This window comes from Thunnus albacares, chromosome 1 (genome assembly GCF_914725855.1).
Source record: "Thunnus albacares chromosome 1, fThuAlb1.1, whole genome shotgun sequence".
In the NCBI taxonomy this organism is placed as follows: Eukaryota; Metazoa; Chordata; class Actinopteri; order Scombriformes; family Scombridae; genus Thunnus; species Thunnus albacares.
The window spans coordinates 38,520,573-38,545,009 of NC_058106.1; the positions used below are offsets into that span (position 1 = coordinate 38,520,573).

A 24,437-nucleotide genomic window follows, 5' to 3' on the forward strand; every position below is an offset into this window, starting at 1 on the left:
GTTTTTGACTTGCAGGGAGCATTTCTGCATACGTTGACCTCAAGTTTTGGAACTTTGACCATATTTCCCACAGATATCTGACATCATAACAGGATATAAATAATAGAAAACCACAAAAGGCATGATATGTCCCCTTTATAAACTTGTCAAAGAATAGTTTCATCTGAATAACTAATTCAAGGCGACGATGTCCAACATCACATCATGAATCTGTTCTGCTTTACTGTCAGCTGTCCTTCACTCTGCTCCACGTCAGGACTTAAATATTACATACAGTGTCATGTACTGCAGCAACCAGCAGGTATATTCTGTATATATTCTAACACCAAACTTGTGTCTCATTTGCCCTGCTGTCACACCACCTCTCTCATAAATCTGAAGAAAGAGCAAAGCTTGAATTATCCAAACAGTTTCTCTCCGGGGGCGGTGCAGCAGTGCAGCACTAATCCATACTGACAGACAGGAAGTGCATGCAGTAATAAGCGGGACTCGTATCAAAAGACACTGCAGCACATTAAATCCATGCACCAGCCGCTGTCTTTTAATAATAAAAACCCTCCGGGAGTTGATGATTGTTTTATTGTTTCAAAATGTTAAATCTATTCATGATCCTCGGTGACATGCAAAGTGTTTCACAGCGAACGAAGCAGAGGACGGTAAAGTGCATTCTGAGGTTTAACTAGCCAGTCGAGTCTCAAGTGACCCGCTGCAAAAACCAATTCTTTCCCCCTGAATCTGTCGTCAGGCCCCTTTCGCTGACTGCTCAGCGACTGAGAGCAGCTGAGGAAGATGAGCTGAACTGCTTCTGACCGCCAATTGAACAATTATCAGCTGTGTGATGACAGCCGCTATGCAAGTATGTGTAAACACACACACACACAAGCTTTAGAGCACCTCTGTTTTTCCAGTTTTTATTGAAATTTACAGTTTCATGCCTCAGTGTTCTCTGAAATTAAAACATAGAACGAATACACAGTTGGAGATTTAAAAAAAAATGTAAAGTTTCCCTCCAGACATGTAATCAGATATAAAAATATGTATGTCTGATTTGTTTACCACATTAAAATCCTCAATATGACATCTTCTCCCTCATTAAGAAATGACAGAATCTGTTAATATGCAAATATATTTCATTTCAGAAGTTTAACTGCTGGATACAAGATGTTTCCTCCTTCACTGTAAAGTTCATTCTCAGTGTTTGTACTGAAGGCTTCAAGTTTCCACGTCACACTTGTTTAAGTTGCATACTGGACCACGATCGGCTCCAGACTGAAGCAGATAAATGTGAAAACATCCTTCTAGTGTCAAACTCTACAGCCTGGTCGCTAGAATAAAACGTTGGCGCTGTACGTCTCTGCAAACCACAGAAACGTTGGATATCTACGTTTCAACATGTGAAATACGTATCATCTCAACACACATGTGATCTATATGAGTTGATCTTTCCTATATAGGAAGAGGAGGAGGAGGGGCAGGTGGATGGTTAGTAAGAAATCAGCAGAGAACACGGTTCGAGACCACCTCGAAACCGAAACCAATGTCCTGTTTCCTTCCTGTTTCAACCGACAGAAGCGAGTGTTTTTAGCGAGACGTCAGGACATTTGCAGCCGTTTTTCTGGTGAGAAAACCGGCTTTTTTTAGTGAGACAGTAACCCTAACCAAGTGATCTTTGTGCCTAAACCTAACCAGACCTGAACCACAGCGTTGTCACATCATAAAACATCATTATTCAACGGGTAGAAATGTTAATATGCTACGTTTGTAGAAATGTTAATATGCTATGTATTCCACGTGTTGAAATGTATATATTCAACGTTTCTGTGGTTTGCAGAAATGTTCAATGCCAACGTTTTCTTCTGGCGACTCTGGTTGAACTCTGCACATACATCATTCTGCACAATGAAGTTCAAACATCCAACTGTAGGAACAAGAAGAGAAACGGGTTTTTGTGTGTGGACGGGGGACTTTAATCTTACTTTAACACATTCTTTCAACAATGGAAATCAAATGTTGTTTGGAAAGTTCTTCCCAAAACTGTTTGGAAAGTTCCCACAAATGTGCTTTCACCTTTCTGTCCAGTTCATCCCAAACCAATCATTTACTTCCACTGCTGCGGAAAAGCTGTGAGATGTTAATCCATTACTTGACCCTTGAAAAAGGCCTTTTTATAACTCTATTTTTCAGTTTTTGGTAACCTAAACTTATTTTTTTTAACCCCTGGCAGTTTACCTTTGTACCACTTAAAGTTATTCACTGGACTTGAACTGTTTAAATTCCAATAAAACTGGAAACATGAGGGTATCCTAAAACATTTGACCAGACACATACATACCCATATATACAATATGTGCAATATCACTGTAAAATACAAGTTATAGTGCAAAAACTAGGTAGTAGGAGGCAGTGGTGGTGCAGAGTGAGTGGTACAATAACTCCCAACATAACAGACCACTTCAGTGTCATTTTCACAGATGACGTGTGATGTTCAGAACAGTGTGCAATCACACAGCCTTTATAGAAGCCTCACATATCACTGCTGTGCAACACCACAGGGAACAACAAACAAACAAACAAAAGCTCAGGTCTTACAGCTTCATTTACAGGTCTACAGTAGTTTATATAATCTCATATCTTTGTGCTTTAGAAGGGGTTCAGTCAAAGCCTGACCTCACTGGCTTTATGTCACTGCTACTCTCGCTCTCAGCATTTGGCACCATTTTCTCCTAATTTTCCACTTTTAAATTAATGGAACAGGCAACATAAAGTCCAATAACCTCTTTTATTTCTTTTTTGGGAGCCTAGACTGCCAGTGACTGTGTCCTGAAACTGGCTTTCCTGTGATGGTGGGGAAGATTTTTTGTGCATTTAAAGACAAAGACTTCCTGCCTGAAGGACAGAAGTTCCACACTGCAGCTCTAATTAGCTGCTTAACTTGCCAGAAGATCCAGATGTCCCTGGATGAATCCCTGCCTCGACTACATGTTGTGTGCCTGAAACCAAACCTCAGCCGCTCAGAGAGATGAGAGAGTCATTACATAGAAATATAACATCAAGCAGGTGCTGCTTTTAATATTCTTTCTGTATGTGTGTTGTTGGTTAACTACATCAGTGATTCTCTGTTACTCTACATGATTTGTTCAGTGAACTAACGCTGGTAAAAAAAAAAAAAGAACAAACCTTTTCTCAGGAGACTTTTTTTGGAGTTTGGTATGTTCATCTTCCAGGAGTTAACAGCCCTCGCCTTCTCCCGCCTACTCAGCTTTTATGTCACCAAACTAGCTGCCAGCTACAAACTGAAAACATTACAACCTTAAACGCTGTTTTTCATTCATCTCATTTCATCCCCTAACAGAGGATATTCTTCCTGGGGCTCAATCACGCACCACACCACCAAATGTACAACAACTGAAAGACAAATAATAATAGAATGAACACATAGCTCCAATAATAGATCATATTACAGGTGAGTAGGGTTGTGTGTGCCAAAAACTGCAGTTCCTTGAACGGCCACTTGAGGCTCCAAAAGTGAGTCAATCCCCATAGACCCCCCATGTTAAAATGTCCAACTTTACAGCAGAAATAAACATGTTTACAGTCTGGTACAAACAACGATTTTGGTCTCTAAAGCTAATTTCCTCTTTCATGACAACTGTATGGGGGGGGAATTTTTTTATAACTCACCCGTTTAAATTTTATTAAGCCGTAAAGTTCTGCATAATGAAGGACATGGCTGCTTTGAGTGACAGGTCCGCCAGCCGCTAGGTGGCTTGTTTCAGCCATTCGGCCCCGCCTCTTTGCCCATTTTTGATTGGCTGTTGTTCTTATTTACATATTTTATCTCTTTCTGTCGTCAGACATCAGAGGATGTGTGAAATTTGATCACAGTTCATAAATACTAAACACTAACCAGCAGTCATTAAACCCAAATGCCGCACTGCAGATAGTCGTTATTTAACGATCACACCATCATCATCTGACAAAACAAATAAAAATCCAGGTTGATGGCAGCAGCAGCAGCAGCTGTGCAGTGAGATCAGCTCGATTGATATTTAAAATGAGACATTAGTAAATGAGGCAGCAAAGGGTTGTCATATTCAAGTACAGCCTCAAGCATCTAAACGAGCTGCAAGATGTGTATTAAATATACTGTAAAACAAGATAAAGCTACACGAGTGTGATTAATGTGAGTGTTTATAACAACCTAACATTATATCTACAGCCAGGAGATGCTGGAAAGATTTAAATTGATCCTTCCTGGATTACATGTTTCATTAATTCTTGGTACCGTAAATTTTCAGACTGCAGCTTAGTAACAGAGATTGTTCTACTACAACTAAGTCATGTGACTGTAAACCTCTCTTACTTTGAGCCATGTATGTCACCAACATGTGTTCAATGAGCTATTCTTAATCTGAGTGTTGGATGTGTTCAACCGAATCACAGAACAGCAGTGGAAACATAATAAGACTAATGACACGACCACCTGTCGCTTTACATTTAATGGTAAGAACATGAAGCACTTCCTGTTACAAACTCTCTCAGTACTGTGTGACAACATTTAGTTTTAAACACTGCAGTTGGTGACTGACGTACAAATTTACATAACTATATTACCAGGACTGCGGTCCCATGTAAGCAGTGAGGAAATACATTGAACAAATCAATGATTGGATGTGCCAGAATGTTCTTCAATTAAAGATAAAACTGCAATAATTGTTTTTGGAGCGAAGGAAGAACGATTAAAAGTCAGCGCTCAGCTTCAATCTGAATATTAAAACTACAAACCGGGCCAGAAGTCTTAGTGCAGTCATGGACTCAGACCTGAATTTTAACAGCCACATTAAGACAATTACAAATCAGCCTACTATCACCTGAAGAATATATCAAGAATTAAAGGCCTCATGTCTCAGCGGGATTTGGAAAGTCTTGTCCATGTGTTTATCTCCAGACTGGACCCTCTAAAGTTGATGAGACAGTCCTCACTGAGACCAGGAGAGAGGATCACATCCCTCCAGTTCTCAGGTCTCAGATCAGCAGGTTGGATCTCCTAAACTTTAGGTGCAAATACACTGAAAGCTGTCGCCAGTTATTGATTGTTGATTGGGAGGAAACAGCAGTCTTGTGATCTGAGAAATCATAATAAATTCATAATAAATGTCATAATTTATCTTTATCTCTTCATTTATTTTTATCTAGCCTACTAGATAATATTTTGGAGGAAAAATGAAGCGTAAATCGCTTCATCTTCACTAACTACCAACACATACTGGCCTGTCCTGGACTCTTACTGGAAACCAGAAAAACTCCAAAGTTCAGTATGTTCAGAGGTCCGAGCCCGGTACCGAGGCAACATAACAGTTGTTGTTCACAACTTGTTTCTGCTGCCTTCAAGTGGCCAAAAAATCAGTTTTATGGAAAGATTACGGTCATGATTAAAATAAAAGAATAAATGTCAAACTATGTTACTTTCTCACAATGATCATTGTCATTAAAGGTAGAAAACACAGTTGTTTCCACCTGAAATTGGCCTTAAATATATTTGGTAAAAAGCATATTCAACTGATCGACCTTTGCCTCATCCTCATCCTCATCCTCGTCCTCCAGCTCTTGTCTCAGTGTGACAGATTGATGACAGCCGTGTCACCAGACACACAGCTGTGATGTGAAGGCTTACTAGAGCTGCTTTTAAAGCTTGTCAACTGACACCTGAGTGTTTAACAGGCAGAGAGAGCAGCGTTCAAACCAATGAGAAAGGTTTCCAGAGAAACATGTGTCTCCATGGTGATCTGAGGGCTCCAGCTAGTAAAGCTGAGAAGTCTGAACCACATGGCTGCATCTCTTCTTCTTGTACTCCCATGGGGGTGATTTTGATCTTAATGTGCAGGACAAAGATGCTGCAACACGTCTCAAGGAAGATGTTTACAGGACCTCCAGGACCTGAGCACGCTTCGGTTCAGCTGTGCAGCGTATAAAAACATACCGATGGACAAAGTCTATGGTTTCACAGAGGCACCCAGGCAGTAGTAAAACTAAAAGGAAGAGGGCAGTAAGGTGGGGTTTAAAATGGGAGCTGAGTGCTCTGTGTCAGCTTATGTAAGTGTACCAGCCTCTGGTGGACTCGGCTTAGTCAACCAGAGGGTGGACAGGAGGACGGGAGGAGGACGAGGTCGACCGGTGCAACCTTCTGCATGAGCGCTCTGCTACACAACGCATTTGGAAACTCTTTCAGGTGGAGAGTTCATATGTGTGTGTATGTATGTATATGTGTGTGTGTGTGTGTGTGTGTGTGTGTGTGTGTGTGTGTGTAGGCTTGAAAGAAAAGTCATTTTACAAAAAAGTAGTCGAAATTCACTCTGTTTCTCGCCCAAAGTACTGGTCGCTTTAATAATTCAATGCCATATGGGATTCTTGGAACATGAAGCAGCAGATATGCTAGACAGAGAAGAGTCTATCTGCAGACTACAGACTACACAACACATCATCTTCACTACATGACCCCCTGCATGACTACATAACCTTAACCATCTCACTCCTCATACCTAAACCCTACCATGTAGTAGGCATGTTGTGTAATACTGTAGATGTGTATTGATGGACCAAAACTTTCTCAATCCCAGCATCAAATAGCGCCGTTTTGTCACTCTTCTCTGTGTCTGATACTGATGCACAAGGCATCCTTCTGTATGAGATGCATTTTCCAACCGTTACAAATCACTGTTGAAAACTAATTATGTTTTATGGTGTTACAACGCTGTGGTCAGGTTTAGGGAAAGATCACTTGGAACGTGGTCGTGGTCGTCTCCTGTAGCAGTCCAACTTTTTGCCATCTATTTATCTAGACATTCACCAAACCAGTCACCTCTGAATGAGGACATTTGTATTTATAGACGTCATCAGTCTCATGGCGTCTATTTCAGATGTTGTGGAAGTTCTGTAGAAGTCTATCAGACTACCCTTCATGTTGAAAAATGATGCTAACAGGCACGCAGTGCATTGAAAAGTTACGCCAAGGGGCGTTTGACCCCCCTGGGAATGAGAATGGGCTGTCGGGATGGATGGAGGGTTTTTTTTTTTCCTTCAAAGCACTGAGCTCTATTTTCAGTGATGGGGAGCAAGATGAAAACAGAACAAAAAAGGCACTTACAAAAAATAAATGCTGCAAAAGGATTACACTGATGAAATTGATTAAATTAATCTTAATCAAAAATAAACAACATGCTTAATGCTCGGACATTAAGTCAAAATTCCTCTTTGGGTCTCAAAAACTACTCACCAAAATAAAAACTGTTTTGGATATTTATGGTCCCCAGAGGATGAACCAACTGAAATCATATTTAATCATAACTCAGCATGTTTTTCAGATGTATTGTTAGTAGTTTTTTATTATTTAAATGGAGGAAAAAAAGGTCTTTGGAGAAATATCAGAAATGCTCCTTTTTGTCTCAGCCAGCTGGTCGTTTGGGGGGGGGGGGGGGGGGGGGGGGGGTTGCTGTAGCTACAAGTCATGGACAGACAGCGTGTAGCAGGGGTTTCAAAGAGCAAAGACCAAACCAGCATCTCAGGGGTCCAAAGTGACGTTTGCAGGTTTGTTTACATGCTGTTTAATGTGCTGAGCTGTTATCTAGCATGCTAACTGACGTTAGCGGTGAACTTTTCCCTGGTAAATGTTTGTTTGGTGGCTCGGCTTCAACAAGCTAAGCTGCAGGACAAGACGTGTGTTCATGTTTGTAAGTTTAGATAAGAAGGAGACTTTAGCAGGAAAGCTAATGTGGGTTGTTGTTGTGTAGCAGGATGCAATCAGGCTCAGTGTGACCGTCTGCTCTGCTGATGGTAGAACAACACGTGATCACTTTATGAAGATTTAAAGCTACAGAAGCAGAGAACTGATGGTATACTTGGCTTCTGTAACTCAATGCAAACTCTGAAAATACATGAAAGGTTTTGTGTGCTAAGAAAAAACTACAGCCCCCATTAAAAGAACTACAAGTTTAATTTCAGTTACTGGCTCACATATCATTGTCTTATTTTCTTTTAAACTCTCAAACACTAATATGAGCCTAAAAATCCAGTATATACAATGTAAGAAATGTTAAACTTGAATTTTCATGAGCCATCTGGCCAATATTCCACCTTTGCCAGTAAGTTACAGTAACACCGAATCTAACAGGCAGTTTTCAGATTGTAATTTTCTGAAGCTTTCTTTCCCTTTAATTCAACAACTGAACTGTCAAATCCAGTCTGTGCAGCACTAATCTCTCTCCACACTCCTTAAACACTCCAGATCAAGAGAAAAATTTATTTGCATGAAAATGTAGTGACTGTTAACCTCCTAAAGTGAGATTACTTTTTCATCACTAGTGGTGGCTTTTTTTATATATAAAATAAATGGCAGACGAGATTTAATCCTGACACGTTGATATTTTTCATCACTGCAGATTATTTCTTCCTAATAAAAGCTAGCAGAAGTAGACATAACTCATCATCAAGTATCCTCAAGATACATATTTTTACATTTTAATATATATTAAAATGAGGCTATAATTTGTTTGTTTTTTTTAGATAAACACATCCATCACATTTAAGTACCGTAAGAGGGCACAAGAAAGAAAACAACAAAAGAAGAGCGTGAACTCACCTCACGGACAAAACTGTGCTGCAGTTTTCTGTAGTTTCTCTCCTGTCATTTTTTATTTTATTCTGAAAGTGTTGACCTCTGATATAAGAAAGCAGAACAAGGACTGGCTTGTTGCATGCTTCACCTTGAGAAAAAGAAGAAGAAAAATCTGAGGAAGGTATGAAATATGTGACAGCAGAGAAAACTCACAGCACAGTAACGAGCTCTGCAATGATTTTTCTTTTCTTTTTTTTTTTACCCTGACAACATCGATTCGAAGTTTTAAAGATCAAAAGCTGGAGTCACTCTGTGGGTTCTTTCTTCATTGAGGCCTCAAGTGTTTCCAGGTAAAGGAAAAGTTCTGCAGAAATTTGTAGAAGGTAAAATCATACAGTAAACTACAGAAAAAGAAGAATGGCAATCTGTTTTCTAAAAGCTCCAAATAAATGAAGCTGTTTTGTTGTTTTCAGACTCAGTTGAATTCAGACAAACTGAGAAAACATTCTTTTTCAAATTCCAGCAGATTGAGGCAATTCATCACTGACTTAACACTGTATTTGTGGGGAAATTGTGACAAAGCTGGAGGTGCTGCTATCAGCAGTTTAGCTTAAACTGCTTCTAAAGATGAGACAGCAGTGCTGAACGGAGAACGATGTGTTTACTGACACAAGAAATAAAACGAGGATAATAAGCAGATCCTTTATAAGAACGCTTTCAAACCTGCAGATGGTTTGCTGTGGTCTGTATCAGTGGACGATACAGAAAGACAAAGATAAACCAAATTAGTTTTATCATGCTGATGTCATCACATTTCATGGCAGGACTCGATACATGATGAAGATCAAACCATTATCAGTGCTTGAAAGAATCAATCACAGTTCCCACAAAAACACTGTGTCCAAACATGTCTCTTGTCTTGTCTCTTAGTTGCACAACAGACGTCTGTCACGTCTGGACATTTGTGATTACATTCATTTACTTTTTCTGTGGTCTATCAAACTTGTAACTCCAACCTGATATAATTATGCTTAAATGTCAATAAAAAACATATCACATCCCTCTGGTGCCACATCCACAGGCCTGTAAGCACCACATAAAGGAAGCTGTGATGCAGGCACTGAACAGTAGTAAGCGGGGGTGTAACGATATACATACAAAATTCACAGTTTCGTATGTATCTAAATTTTGGGGTCATGGTTTGGTGCGTTATCTGTACAGCAGGAAAAACAGAAAGGTAGAAAATAATATTTTAGTCCTTTTATTTTGAAAAAATGTAACCATCCAACGATGGCTCATTGACCAAAACTATTACTGACACAGTTTAGTTGTGCAGCAGCAGAAAAGGAAAACAACCTTTCTATTTCTTGCAGAGAGTCAGAACACCTGCTGACAGCTGTTTTATGATGATTTATGGTCACTCAGAGGCTTTTACAACGTGCTGTCTGACCACACTGGAAGTCAAATGTGTTTATAGTCGTCCGAACGGCTTCACAGATGACTGTCACAGAGAGAGACGTAGTATTGTTTAAATACAAGTATCACTGCACATATTCTAATAATAGTGTCGCACTCCGACGGAAACAGCTACATGGTAACCAGGCTAGCTTGGCTAAGCTGGCTAGCATACATCCATGGTATGCTACAGCTAAGTGGTAACCTGTCAAAACGTTCCAAGTGGAACTTGCAGTCTAGATTTATTGTTCTGTATGTCAGAGTATGTGGATTATTAATGTATTTTGACTGTAATTGTTTGGGCATTGAACTGAGGAAAGTCGCTTACTGAACCAAACATCCTGTACCAAATGGTTCGGGACAAATACATGTACTGTTAAAGCTCCAGTAGTAAGTGAGCACAAGGTTGAGTTTGTAGCAGACTGTATGACACACACATGACCTCAGAGTGATTTAATGTGAACTGGCAGATCAGTGAAGCCTCTCTGGCAGGAAGCCCTCACCTGTGCAGCAGCAGCAGCAGCAGAGAAAAACACACGGCACACACACAGACTTCTCGGTCCAGAATCAGCCGGGTGGTGTGTATGCAGCGGGACAGAGAGGACAGAGTTAGACCGAACGCATCTCTACATGTGGATCGCCGTCCTCCCCTCTGCTCCATTGCAGTCCGTTATCCTCTGAGAGGAGCTCATTTGAATGAACCAGATGAAGACAAACAGAAGGAGGAGAGGAAGCAGTCATGATTCTCGTTAATCCTGCTGCGATGCCTGGCGCTCGCTCAGGTCTGCAGGTCACTCGCCAGAGCAGCACGACGGACGGTTCTGAAGAAATATTTTAATTTTGTGTAACTTTATAATTCCCTCAACTATTAATATTTGCAAAACAGAAGTGTATGCACATTAATTAGCATTTTCTCTTTTTGATTTTTGGAAATCTCGGTTCAAATTTGTGCTACACTTGGATGGAAACCTGACATGACCTGAAGTGTTATCTACCATGAATGTGTTCTTGCATGTACGTGATTGGCCAATGCAGCCTCGTTCTCTTGTGGAGTGCAATGATACATCGTACTTTAGACTTTCATTACGTCATTACTACACTTTTACTGCCTCTAGCTGTTCAAATAATGTCAGTCTTTGGAAATTTCCTTGCAGGTGGTCCACTTTATCTGTTTTTTTTGTTATTCTCTCTTCCTCTCGCACAGTTGACAGACGTCATTCACAGCAGAAACTGTTGACTGCTAAATTACATCTATTCAGAAACACTAATTTCTATGGTTGGTTGCCATGGAGCCCCAGTGACCTCATGACTGCAGCGGTCGAGTCAGTGAGAGAGACAGAGAGTGATGCTCATTACGGTTGTGATTTGGACAAGGGCATACGAGTATTTACACTTAGAAAGAAAGAAACACTGAGAAATACAAGAAGCCCTCCAGATCCTCCGCTGCTCTCCTCCTGTTGCATTTGAATTTATTTGATTCTCGATTCTCATCTCGACCTCGTTTCCCTTCCTCCTCGTGTGTTTTCCAGCTCTTCATTTCCTCTCCTCTCACAGCTGGACGTGCCTCTTCAGTCTTGGTGGTTTTTGATGAATTACCTCCTGACGCTGCTGCATGTCTGAGCACCTGTAAATAAATAAGTTCAGGCTCCAGAGCAATGTGAGCAAAAGCCAATTTCTTTTTCTTTTGTTTTGTTTTGTTTGTGTGTGTGTGAGGACAGACAGCTGTTAATGGATATTAATATAATAAAAGTCAAAGAACAAGAGTCAGAGGGACAGTAGAGAAACAAAGTGCATGAAAGACACACTGTTCCTCTCTAAAATCTTATATTATTAATATTTTACTGGATACATTTCCAGGATTTATGTTTCCTAATTATCTTCATGAACATGAGCAGATATGAGCTGCTGTTGTAGAAATGTAGAACTCTTATAATATTTAGATTTTTTTTAATGTTCTCATATCTGATTAATGCCCATGGCTGTTGGTGGGATTCAAACTTGGAAAAACTCACTGCTGCCTTATAATATAAAACAGAGTCGTTTTAAACATTTAATACCAGGACACACACACACACACACACACACACACACACACACACACACACATAAAAGTCTTTTTTTAAGTCGGACTCGTAGACTGCAACACTGGGCAACACTTTGGTCAGTTACCTTGTCAACAGTACATACTGGATTCCCACCACAGATGCACGTTTACCTTCAATCTCCAACCACATTCACTCTCCCACACATGCCTACAAATGCACACACACACACACACACACACACACATCCTCCTTTTAGCTCCATCCTGCTGTTTTCCCACATCTGCAGCTCCAACTCCCCGCTGGTTTTTTTTCTTTTTCTGAACTTTTTCTATTTAAGGACATTATTTACTTACTTATTTTTCTGGCCTCTTATTTGACTATTCAGAATGTAAACTCTAGTTTTATTTTAAATGCAGTAATCTGTAAGAGCTTGATGAGCGAATGTCACTTTGTGGTGTGTTGTATGCACAGTTTCACAGGATACAGGACTCATTCTGGGCACCGTGAATGTAAAGGGAATCCAGAAACCTGAGCGGTCCTACATGAAGCTTTATAAAGAGGATGAAAGCAACCTGCTGATTATATTTACATATTTCCTGTGTATAAAATTGAAATGATGAGCTGCCGGACGAGGGTTGAGAGGGGTCGCCGGAACAATTAGCAGTTATCCTCGTCAATAAGAGCCGTATTTACATTTTAATAATACACCCCCGCTTATTAAAATATAAATAAATAAATAAAAACCAGTAGACCCGGCTTGTTTCCATGCTCACAGGTCATGATGCTATAAATATCTGCTGCTCTGGCCTGTAAATCAGCCTCCCGACAGACACACAGAGCCGGGATGACATTAGTGAAAGTTTAGACTAAAGTTAGAGAGCAGCTCCGTCTATTTCTGTTCCCGAGCTGGATCAGTCTCCCATGTTTTTCCCGACAGACTCGCGGTGTCCGTAACGCCCCCGAAATAAAGAACCATCCAGATATTTAAACATTTCTCCCTTTAAATATAAATATCATATAGCTCCGTCGTCCTGCATCCACACTCAGTCATCCCCAAAAATAGATTTCAGTGTCTTGAAACATGAAGATCAGAGGTGTAGTGGTGCGTAAACACACAGGTATACATCATAAATCCACCTCTGGGTGAGATGATTTACTGTACACCTGCCTAGAAATAGACACATAAATGTTAAGTTTGGCTGCAGGCAATCATGTTACAGTCTTTCGTGTCATCGGTGGCGTTAACTGCGCTTCAGAGCGCTTTTGTTCTCTGACTTTAAAGAATAATTTAACAGCAGGTGAAGAAGAAGTGTTTTGCTGCCATCTCTGGTTGAAAGTTTCAAGTCTGTTTCATCTCCAAATCCATGAATTTTAATAATTAAAATGCTTTACAAAAAAAAAAACATTTTTCACTCTATTAAAAATCTTTCAGCACGTTTAACATGATTTGCCTTCATATTAGCTGCAACAGCTGTTCCTGCACCTGTCAAGATCCCAAAACTTCTGCTTCCTTCTTTCAGCTTTTCATCCTCTTGGTTGTGGTCGGAAACTTTGCTTTGTGTTGTGTCCCAGTTGTCCACCGGTTAAAACACCTGTAACCACACACAACAGTGTCGCCATGGTTACATCACTGCAGCCAGGTGTTGTTTGTCCAGGAAAATCCTTCTCTATTGTTTTTTATTCTTAATGATCTTACTTGACTATTTAAGTTTGTTTGTTTGTTTTTTTTTGGTGAAAATACAGAGTTTATAATAGTGAGTTTATTCGAGTGTCTGGATCTTCTTTATTCACGATACTTCAGTTCCACACAATAGTTTTTGGATATTAAAGGTAGATTTAGATGCCGGTTAATGAAACGACAGCAGCATAAAAACAATAACAGCTAACGACCTATGACTTCATATTTTTACTCTCATTTGTAAGTTTTAAAATATTTTAAAGTTTTGTCTATGTGCTTACGTTATGATGTCACTGATATGCAACAACTTTCTACTGAAAACTGTTGGCAACACTGCGACATGAGAGCACCAGAAACAGCACCGAGTCAAAGGGTAAAGCACTGTCTGAAGGACAAAGTTACACATAACACGCCGAGCTACTTTGTTAAAAAGAAAACAGTTACGAGCTTGAGAAAGAGGCGACGATGAGACAAACATAACGTTAGATAACGTTATGCTGCAGCCACAGTATATATATATATATATATATACTCCATTACAAGAAAAAGTCATGCATTGAACATGTCAGCAGAATAAAGTATCAAAAGTAAAAGTAGGCTGCTCATAATTCAGCAACAATGCTCCCTGTAAGTGTTATATTATACACTTGTGGAGGAATCATTTTAATGTGTGCTGGTTGAAGTGGAGCTACTTTTTTTGCATCATATTTCATAAAGTAGTCATATTTTATACATGACATCTTAGTCCTTAGTGTGATAAATATATATACTGTGAATTAGAAGTATGAACACAAATACCTCAGTGTGTGAATGTCCTTTCATAAACAGGCTAAAAATACCCCGAGTCATAGTCACAGCTTATTAGCAGTGGTTTTCATTTAATTACAAACACCCACCATTTGATTAACACCTGTTTTTTTTTTTTTCCTCTATAATGAGAAAACTGAGCAGTTAAAAATAAGCAACGACCAACTACTGCAAACTCAATATAGCGAGAACAGAGGAGCTGCATCATTAATCTCCATCGAGTTAAGTTTCCCTCCGTTCGGCTCTCTGTGCTGAACTACGGTGACTGTTAGGAGAGACAAAAAAAAAAACAAGCTGTAGTACTTACTGTGCATATTTCTCCATATGCATCACCTGCTCTTTATTAAAACACCTGCTAGGAAACCAGAGAAGAAGAAATTCTGGTTCTTTCTCTGGAAATAATAAGCAGTAACTGGTGATTACACGTTGAAGGGCAAGAGAAGGTCAGGAGATGATGATTCGCCTCTGACGTTCATCATCATCATCCAGAGAGAGAGGAAGGTGGTGTTGGTGGAGGGCCGGAGTCGATCCAACCCCAACTCTGAAAACCCCCCCCGGAGCTGCCTTCCCCATTTAGGGAGACTTTGAAGGGGGAAGGCTGTTTGGAAATGGCTTCGGCTTTGATGCAAAGCTCTGTGGATTTGTGTCAAATTGGGCCACGGTGATGCGGCTTCTCACACAGGCGTCCATCTTAAGGGGAGGGAGAGCTCACACACACACACACACACACACACTGGAGGCTCGGCGATTTATCTTATCCGCTGCTCTAATGAGTGAAATGTGGTTTATCCTCCTCTTGAAACGCCATTTAGTCTGGCTGCGACGCTGGGAAAAGGGCCTCGGAGGAGAGAAGAAGGAGCCCGGCCTGCCGCCGCAGTCACACAGGGATGAGATATAAAAGCAGGGCTACGTAAGGTCATATGGAGCTTTAACAGAGGCACACACACACACACACACACACACACACAGTCGTAGCATTATGATGGCATGTCCTATTTGCTCAGCTGTAGGGTAAGTGTCTCTCTCTCTCTCTCTCTAAAGGGCCGCGGCTCCCAGAGGGGGAAATGCGTCACTCCTTCACTACAGAGAGAAAGAGAGAGAGAGAGATAGGGATGAGTTGGTTGCAAAGGGAAAATGGTAAAAAAAAAAAAACAGCTAGTTGAGACATGACAGAGGAGGAAGAGGAGGGCATCCTGTTCGGGTTCAAACAGTCGAGCAGCAGCTGAAATGCCAAATGCCTGAAAGCATCTTTCTCTCTATTCAGTTCAATGCGATAAAGCTTTATTTACATGATGTTTTAATCATAAATAATGTCACCAAAGCATAAACACAAGTCACATCGATTTCATGTATGTAGCCTAGAAGTCTCAGATTAGCTTCAAAACAGCAAATAACACAAAATTATCATGAATTTCATGAGATTCATGAGATGGAAAAAGACTGATATTCCTAGAAAGAAGGAGAGATTATTTATTTTGTGTAAAATGGACAAAAGGTTTAATGTATTTAGTGGAATGAGGAAGGTGAAAGGTGGTTCGCCCCTCTCTTACCGTCACTCCTTAAAATCTCATTTACCTCCTGCAGTTTGCTTTGCCAGTCATGGATAATTATATGCAAATTGCAAATGTAGAGCTGCATTTAGATTTGCTGTTCATAATATATAATATAGGTGATGTGGATGTCAGTGTATCTGAAAAACAGACATTTTTAAATAAAATCTAAGTGTCAAAATGGTGTGTTTATGGATACCAGTATTGATACCTGCAGAACTCTTATCGATACACTAACTTAATTTATAACTAGGTGCACCAAAGCTTAATGTGCCCTTTATGCATTTATTTTATCCTAACTGCAAATTGCAAAACGGGTGACACATCAGATGTACAGCTGTGTTTGAAAATGAACAGTATGTCAAACATCTAGGGGCAAAGTAATGTTGTTCACAGCAGGAAGATGAACCACACAGCCAGCTGCACTCAAGTTAATGTTAGTGTTTAAAGTTTAGCTAGCACTATATCTTTCTAAAGTTAATGTGGGTGTTTGTACAGCCTGCTCCTTAGAGCTGAAACAAATAAATATTGTTCATGTACTGATAGCAGTACTGGATGCTGCTGGAGTTTATCTGCAATACCGAGCCCCCAGGAAGTGCACCGAGCTGTGAAGTCAATTTGACATAGTGGCCAACTTCCGGGTCCGTGACGTGATGCACATTGGCCCAAAAAGCACAATCATTGGAGAAGTGGCGGCTGTAAAACAGTGAATAAATGTTTCTGAGCGAAATGATTCATTTTATTTGACCAGCAGAGGTCTCTACTGAGCATGCTCAATGGGCTCAACGACCAGGAAGCAACATCCTGATAATTTCTTTATAGCGGGAAGCTGATTTTTCTGGCTACTTTCATAGGAATGAACTGGGCGCCATCTTTGCGTCTGGTATCCAGTTCTGCTTGATTCATCCAGTAATATAGTCCTGAGAGTTTAATACCAGTCCTCACTTTCCATCTCTACACATCACACGTTATCGCCAGCTGTAAACTGGGTCTAAAGTGTCAACTGAGAAGAAAACATTTAATTTTTTCAGAAATAATTACTTGCACTATATTTTCATACAGAAATGTAGCATGAAACTGCTTTTTCAGAATTATGGCTCCTGTTTTATTCTAGTTTAATCTCCAGAGAACAATATGGAGAAATTAAGAAAAGCTCAGAAAAATAAAGACACAAAACTTTGTGTATCATGGTTTATACAAGTAAAGATAAAATGTCCTGCTGTCTGACGAGCAGCTCTATATTCTTCTACAAACAAAGGGAAGGAAAGACTGGAACACTGGGGTGTAAATATGTGAAAAATCCCACCTGATGATTAACTTTATTAACCTTGGCTGTGGTCAAGAGGTCAGTGTGAGTCCTCCACAGGCCCAACAGCAGCCGGTAATTTAATTACTTTGTGTGAGAGTGTGACGGCGGTGACAGAGAGACGGAGAGAGGTGGAGGAGTCGAGAGATGAAGGACTCCTCATTCATCTAATTTCCTCGCTCCCCTTGCTTTGTAAGCCTTTTCCACTTATTACTACGTCCATAGAGAACATTATATAAACACATCAGCCCTGCACATCCATAGGCAGCCTGCACACAGTCCAAAGAGACCGCGGTGAGTCACCGTGTCTGAGGCATCTGTCACTCAGAGTCCGATCTGACATCAGCTGTCAGAATAAACGGTGATTGGACGGCCAGGGGAGCCTTGACTTCTGAGTGACTCTGCAGGAAGCAATCTCGATAACATTTCAGAAAATATGACATCATTCTCAGAGTTAGATGAGAAGAGAGATATCAGTTTCCTCTTTGTTTGTCCTGCACAGAAATACTTTCAGAGCAGGTTTATCTTCAGCTCAGCACGAAGACTGGAATAAATAAAACCCCGGATGTAAAAAAAAGCAGATTATTCTTGTTAATATCAGTCAGTATCACTGGGTTAGCTTTACTTAATAGCAATCTGTTATCTTGACCCAGTGTTATGAACAACAAGCTTTGGCTAGAAACTGGTACAAATGTATTGTTTCTTAACATTACTAACAATCAATAACAAACCGTGACATGTGAGTTTAAAAAGAGTAGAGCTGATTATAACAAATAACCCAACAGTAAAATACAAAATAACAGTATTGTGTTTTATTTTTACAACACGATACTGTGTATTGTGTATAGTATTTTTAGTGTGCAGTATTAGGTGGACAGGCTGGTGCAGGACCTGCTTGCTTGGTAGGGTGAGGTCTGTTAGAGCTCTAATATACTTGCTTTTAACTGTGTGATTGCATTTACACAACTGCTGCCACACATATCATGTGTCCTTTCCATGGATGTCTTGACAGAAACTGGATAGCCAACCCAAACATGGTGCCTGTTTACACAAATTTGGCAGATGCTAAATGCTTTCTGCCCTGCAGGGGATTTAGTTCCTTGAAGCTCTCAGGGAAGACATTACTATGAAAAAGAGAAAGTTTCTTTATGCACAATGTGCACTGCAGTGCAAATATTGTGATAACTGCAAGATGAACATATTGATAGCTGAAGAGCAAAACCTCCCATCTGAAGAATTCACTTTTTTGAGAAAACTTGTTTAAGAAAAACTTGTTTTCTTGCAGAATGCATTTGTTAAGGATTCTCAATACATAATACACTGTTTTTGGACTATATTACTATGTCATGTGGTATTATTTACGGTATGTTTGTATGGTTATTACGTTATTATTAACAGATAATATAGTAATATAGTCCAAAACCAGTGTATTATGGGTATTATTATTGGGTATCCTTAACAAATAGCATTCTGCAAGAAAACAAGTTTTTTTTTTTTAGTTTTCTCAAAAAAGTGCATTTTTCAGACAGGAAGTTTTGCTCTTCGGGCATCGATATAATCAGAAACAGTCAAACTAGCAGCTCTGTGAGGCCGTGCTTGAGCTAAATGCTTACACCAGCATGCTAACATGCTAACACAGTGATGATTCTAGTATGTTCCTGTTTGGCAGGTATAATGTTCACCATGTTCACCATGTTGGTTTAGTGTGGTGGTTTTGCTAATTAGCACTAAACTAAAGTTACTGCAAAAGTCAAATACAAAAGTTAAGTAGTTAGCTTAGTCACTTAGCAGCTAACAGTTTGAGTTGTTGGAAGGTACATTTGATAGAGATGGACAGACTGTTGTAAAGTTATTTAACAAGTTATGTAATTAGTGTGTCTGTTGGTTAAATAGTACTGTGATCATCTGTTTGATGATATGTTTCATTAGCATCGGGCAGCAGAGCAGCATACCAGCATGTCCCGACCTCGCCGAACCCTCACAGGATCCAGCAGCTCTTCCAAAAAACAGGGTCTGCCCACTCATGTGGCTCCGTGTGAGCTTTATCCCCCCTCTGCATGAAGACACTGACAGACTCTTTCATCAGCTGACATTAGATCCTGCTCATGATGAAAGGCCAGAACTAGCGCTAGCTGAAAATAGCACAGCTCCAATTAGCCCGCCGTTGCCCCGCTTTAGAACAACTGTGTCAGAGAGAATGAGATTTGCTGCCAAGTTGGGACCCTGTCATGTCCTGCTAATGAAAAACCATGCGCCACAATATTTTAAAAGACAAAGGTCAGACTGCGGAGTCAATTAGAAATGGGACAAATATTTGAGCACAGGCTCTGCAGAGGCCAGTTACAGTCTGAAATACAATCAGAGGGATTTGAATCTTAAAATACAGTGAATTTGTGCTGAGTGTCTGTCGGGGAATCAAAGGTAGAATGATAGAAGATGATAGAAATCTTCCTGCAGCAAACGGTCATCCACCTGCAGCAAACAAGTGCGCTTTAAACTGCACTTACAAACTGTCACGGTGGCCAGTGTATTCTGTGTCATTTCATGTTGTTTTCTTATTGTTTGGTTTGCAGTCGTGGGTCGTAGCTGTCACACACACTGTGAGAATTTGGAGTTTTGCCTCAGGATGTCTTTGGTCACAAAGCTCAGAGACATCATAGTGAACGAGTCTCATGGTGAGCTCTAGGACACCGTTTTGGATTGGCGAACAGATTTCTCCACATTCTTCTCAGAAAGCCCAAAATCATACAGTATAAAGGGACCTTAAGGTTAGCCTAACCCTATAGACCAGACTCATCCACTCATTTTGAAGCCAAACATCCGTTCAGGGTAGAAAAAACATTCAGTGGTTTAGGATAAAGAACCAAAAAAGAGGTAACAGTGAACTGCACATCCAGTTCGGCTCCCGAAGGCTGGAAGGAACCTCATACAGACCGTTCTATGTTAGATGTTTATTATTGAAACCACAGCCACAGTTAGAATGAAAAACAATCTATTTTTCCTGCTGGAGAGCTTATCCCCGTCTGATTGTCATCATCCATAAAAAGAGTCTGTACTCTTCTGAACATGAAGGCTGCATCGCCGAGTAAGGAGATGAAAATAGCTTGTTCTGATCTGGTCTGAGCAGGTCAAATAACACTGAAATAACACTGTTTCATCATATCTCTGCATGCTATGGCTCAGGCTCAGTTCACACAGTGAGTCATCACAGTAACTAAATACCAAACTGGTGCACACTAGCAAAAAAAAAAAAAAAAAAATCAGTGTGTACCCAATGAGCTTGCTGGAACAAAGCTCTGTCAGCTGTCAAATAGTGAGACAGTTCCAGATTTGGTGTATCATCGCTGTCTGACTGTCACTGTTATCTCGTGTTCATAACAGAAAATTATTTATTAAATAAAACCCTCTGTTGCTTTTTGGGTGATTATGGGGTTGTTTTCTTTCAAATCAAACAACTGGGTAAAGCAATAAGCCATGTGAGGTTGTAGTTTACACTGATCAGATATCACGTTAAACCTCGGTGGATTATTGCTTCTATAAAAAGGTTACATCTAGCTGGGAAGGTTTTATCAAATAAACACACAGCAACAAAAAAACGCAATCATTTATTGACAACAAAATCATTCTTCCACCAAGTAGTGTACTTCCTCAGCGACATTAAGCAGAATGGTTGCCAAGCAACACACAGACAAATGTAGAAAGCATGTAGTGGTTAAACGCCGCACGTTGGCCGACTGCTGAAACCAAAAAAGGTTCCCAACTTTCACAGTGGCATAAAACTGACGGAGAGCCTGGTTTATCTCCATTTTGGTGATTGTTTTAAAATCAAGAGCCAGTCAACAGCCAATGGACCACATCGTCTCTTTTAAAGGTCCCGATTTTGTTTCCTGACTTTTTCTAGCTCTTCAGTTTCTCTCTCATGAATTTCAGTGTGTCTCCTTTCTTTTTTCTCCTCTATCCTCTACATCTCTTTCCACCCACCACTCATCCACACATAGACCAGCCAGGAAATTCAAAATTCACACCACAATCTGACATTTTGAAACTATTTGTTTAGGTGACTAATTGGCGCAGTAATACCGTTGTAATGCAGTATTTTACAGCTTTGAACGCAGCTCAGCCAATCGTAATCAAGGACTGGAACTATCTGTTCTATAATATAAGGGTTGAGGTGACATCGATCTAAATATTGTCATTGAACAGCTCCGTCTCTCATCCAAAATAATGTTTTTATAGCTTGATCATTTATAAATAAATTATTGTTTGAGTGAAGTTTACATGTGGCTTCCAAGTTGAACACCAGGTAACTAGAATTTATTTTGTCTGTCGTCTTAAATCCAGGCCATTATGGTAATTAAAATATACACTAAACGGGATAAAGTATGTATCATATTGACAGGAACCAAACAGATATGAGACAACGTTCTGCTGATAATGAAGATGCAGGAATAATAAAAAACATGATATTTTAATAAAGAAAAAAAAAACCTGGAATACTGTGACTGAAAACCCAGAAGCAGCAGAACTCAGAGGATGACTGCCAGCTTGAGATATCTGAGCCAAAAATGACCTTCAAATGAAAGAAAGAAAGAAAAAGGAATCTCAGATAACAAACGTCTGGATCTGTCAAAGACGTTTCAAAACTTTGTTGTGAAGTCATCTTACAGTTGTTTGCTGTTTGGCTCAGTGTGTCAACTGCAGCAGAAAACTGATCTGACCAGGATATAAGCAGGTAAAAACACCATTCTGCAGAGTTTCAGACTACCAAACCAGCCATTATGTGATATTTCTGTATCATAATGTTCTTACCACTGCTACTAGTGTGAACAGTTACTACCACTATCACTGGGTGTGTAGCAATATAACCTTTTGGAGGGAAAGAAAAATAACATTTTGGAGGGAAAATGTGTGCTACTCAGTTCAGCTATGGAAGAGGATAAGAAACAACTGTTGTGTCTAACTCTGATCTACAACCACGAGAGAAAAAAGGAGAGGGAGGAGAGTATGGGTACATAAACTTCTAAACAATAGAGACAAACAAGGCGATTTCCAGCTGTTACAACAATTGAAAGGTCAGACAGGTTCAAGACCTACTCCGGGCTGTCTCCATCACAGCTCGACAGCCTCCTGCAAAGGCTTACCCCTTCCATTACAAAGACAGACAACAACTACCGCAAGGCAATTTCACCCGAGGAGCTATCTTTGCTATCTGCTTGAAATGTTTGATATATCCTGCAGGTATATAGATTATATTCTACTTCTAATAATTGAGACAATATAGGAAACAGTCTGATCTTTTATTTAATCAAATTCAAGAACACTGTTTCTAAATGTATGCCATATCTAACAGGCACATTTTTGGATTAACAAAAAACCCAAGTACCACACCCCATACCTTTCTAGTTAATGGACCAAATATGGTGTCACACATGTCCCTTCTTGGACAACGATTGGCCTGAAGTCACATGACCATATATCCAACCCATCTTTGTAAATGTCCAATTGGCTGATATGTGTCCGGATGTATATGATTGGTTGTCTTTTATATTATTTTAACTTTTTTTTTTATTATTACCTTTTTTCATACCCAACTTACTCTCATCTTTCTAGACTTCTTTCCCCTCTCTGTTCACCTTGGAAGTAGGTGAAGTTGTGCCAGAGACCCTCACTCTGCATTTTAATCAAATTCAAAAATGGAAGGTTAAAAGAGAGAAAACAGCATAGGGTAAAAAACATTCAACATAAAATCTGTGCAGGAAGGAACAGGCTGTTGCACATTGCCCAACATTCGATAAACCGTGCTTCAACTTTACACCATGTTCTGAATCATAAAGGACTTCAAGTATTTTCATCCTGGCTTGGGCTGACTTTTGAGAATGAAGTGTTCTTAGAATTGGAAGTATGCTTATTACAAAATGATCGTGCTCATCCTTGGGCGCTGGCCCGGCCTGAATTGCATCCGATACTCTTTCCTCAGAAGACTCTTGGTCGTCCACAGCAGCACAGAGACCTTCACCAAATATTTCAGCTCTGCAGCTGGAGAGGTTCCCTGGCAATACAATGCACCCTTTTTGAATTGAACAATTTGTGAATAAAACATTTTGTGCATTAAACAAATATCTTTTCAAAATGTACATTCTGGTTAACACTTTTATATTACTTAATATTAGTATTATTAGTTGAACTTAAAAAAAACAGATTAGAATAGAAGTAGTTCTCTAAATAATTCTGTTCATCTGACATCTGACATCTGCAGTATGTCTATATAGTGTTTTAGTTTTTAGTTAAGTAACATTAACCCACATTACAACAATAGTAGCAACCAAGTATTTTTTTCCATCAGCTTATTTATGCCATGTGTAAACTACATGTCCTTGCTAATCTTATATGTGCAGAAAAGAAGTTGTTAAATATGAGAGGATTTTGAAAGTCCTGTAGTGTACACAAGGTAGCTGTAAACTGCAGCAGGATAATGGAAATTATGGAAATTACTGAAGATTTCTACATAAATGGACAATTTACCAGTCATCTGAAGTCTGGTGGAAATGTTTTCCCAGGCCCAGTTTTCCTTCTGGTTGTCCTTATAAATAGCTAGCGCTGTGCTGTAAAACTCCAGGTATTCAGACACCAGCATTATCAGCTCCTCCGAGATGTCCGCCCCCTTCTATTTGATTGGCCAACCGGAAGTTCAGCATGGTGAATTTTGGGCAGCAGAGCAAAATCTGTGCGTTTTTATGTGGGCAGCAACTGCTTCATACCCCTAACGCTGCCACCCTCCCCTCATTGAAATGTCTGGAGGCGGTGAGTTACGGTGTGAAAGCACCATACAGTGGTGATTCATTACCTGCAAGCAGTAGGTGATTTGTTAATTTTTAACGGGGGGGATGGCTCAGACCTAACCTTAGGACTGCAAGATTATCGTATAAGCGTAGCATAATTCTTTATATTATAATTGTGATTATAATTTTGTTTTAATAGAACTGTT

The 24,437-nt window shown here is 39.9% G+C and overlaps 1 long non-coding RNA gene across 1 annotated transcript; it reads right to left on the reverse strand.

Annotated features, from left to right (window-relative positions):
* Positions 1-14,909: 14,909 nt before the first annotated feature.
* On the reverse strand, positions 14,910-19,498 carry LOC122987947. The gene is made up of 2 exons (XR_006404670.1): positions 19,405-19,498; positions 14,910-15,676 (listed from the first exon to the last, which is right to left on the reverse strand). It is a non-coding gene; the product is annotated as an uncharacterized LOC122987947 (long non-coding RNA).
* Positions 19,499-24,437: the final 4,939 nt, after the last annotated feature.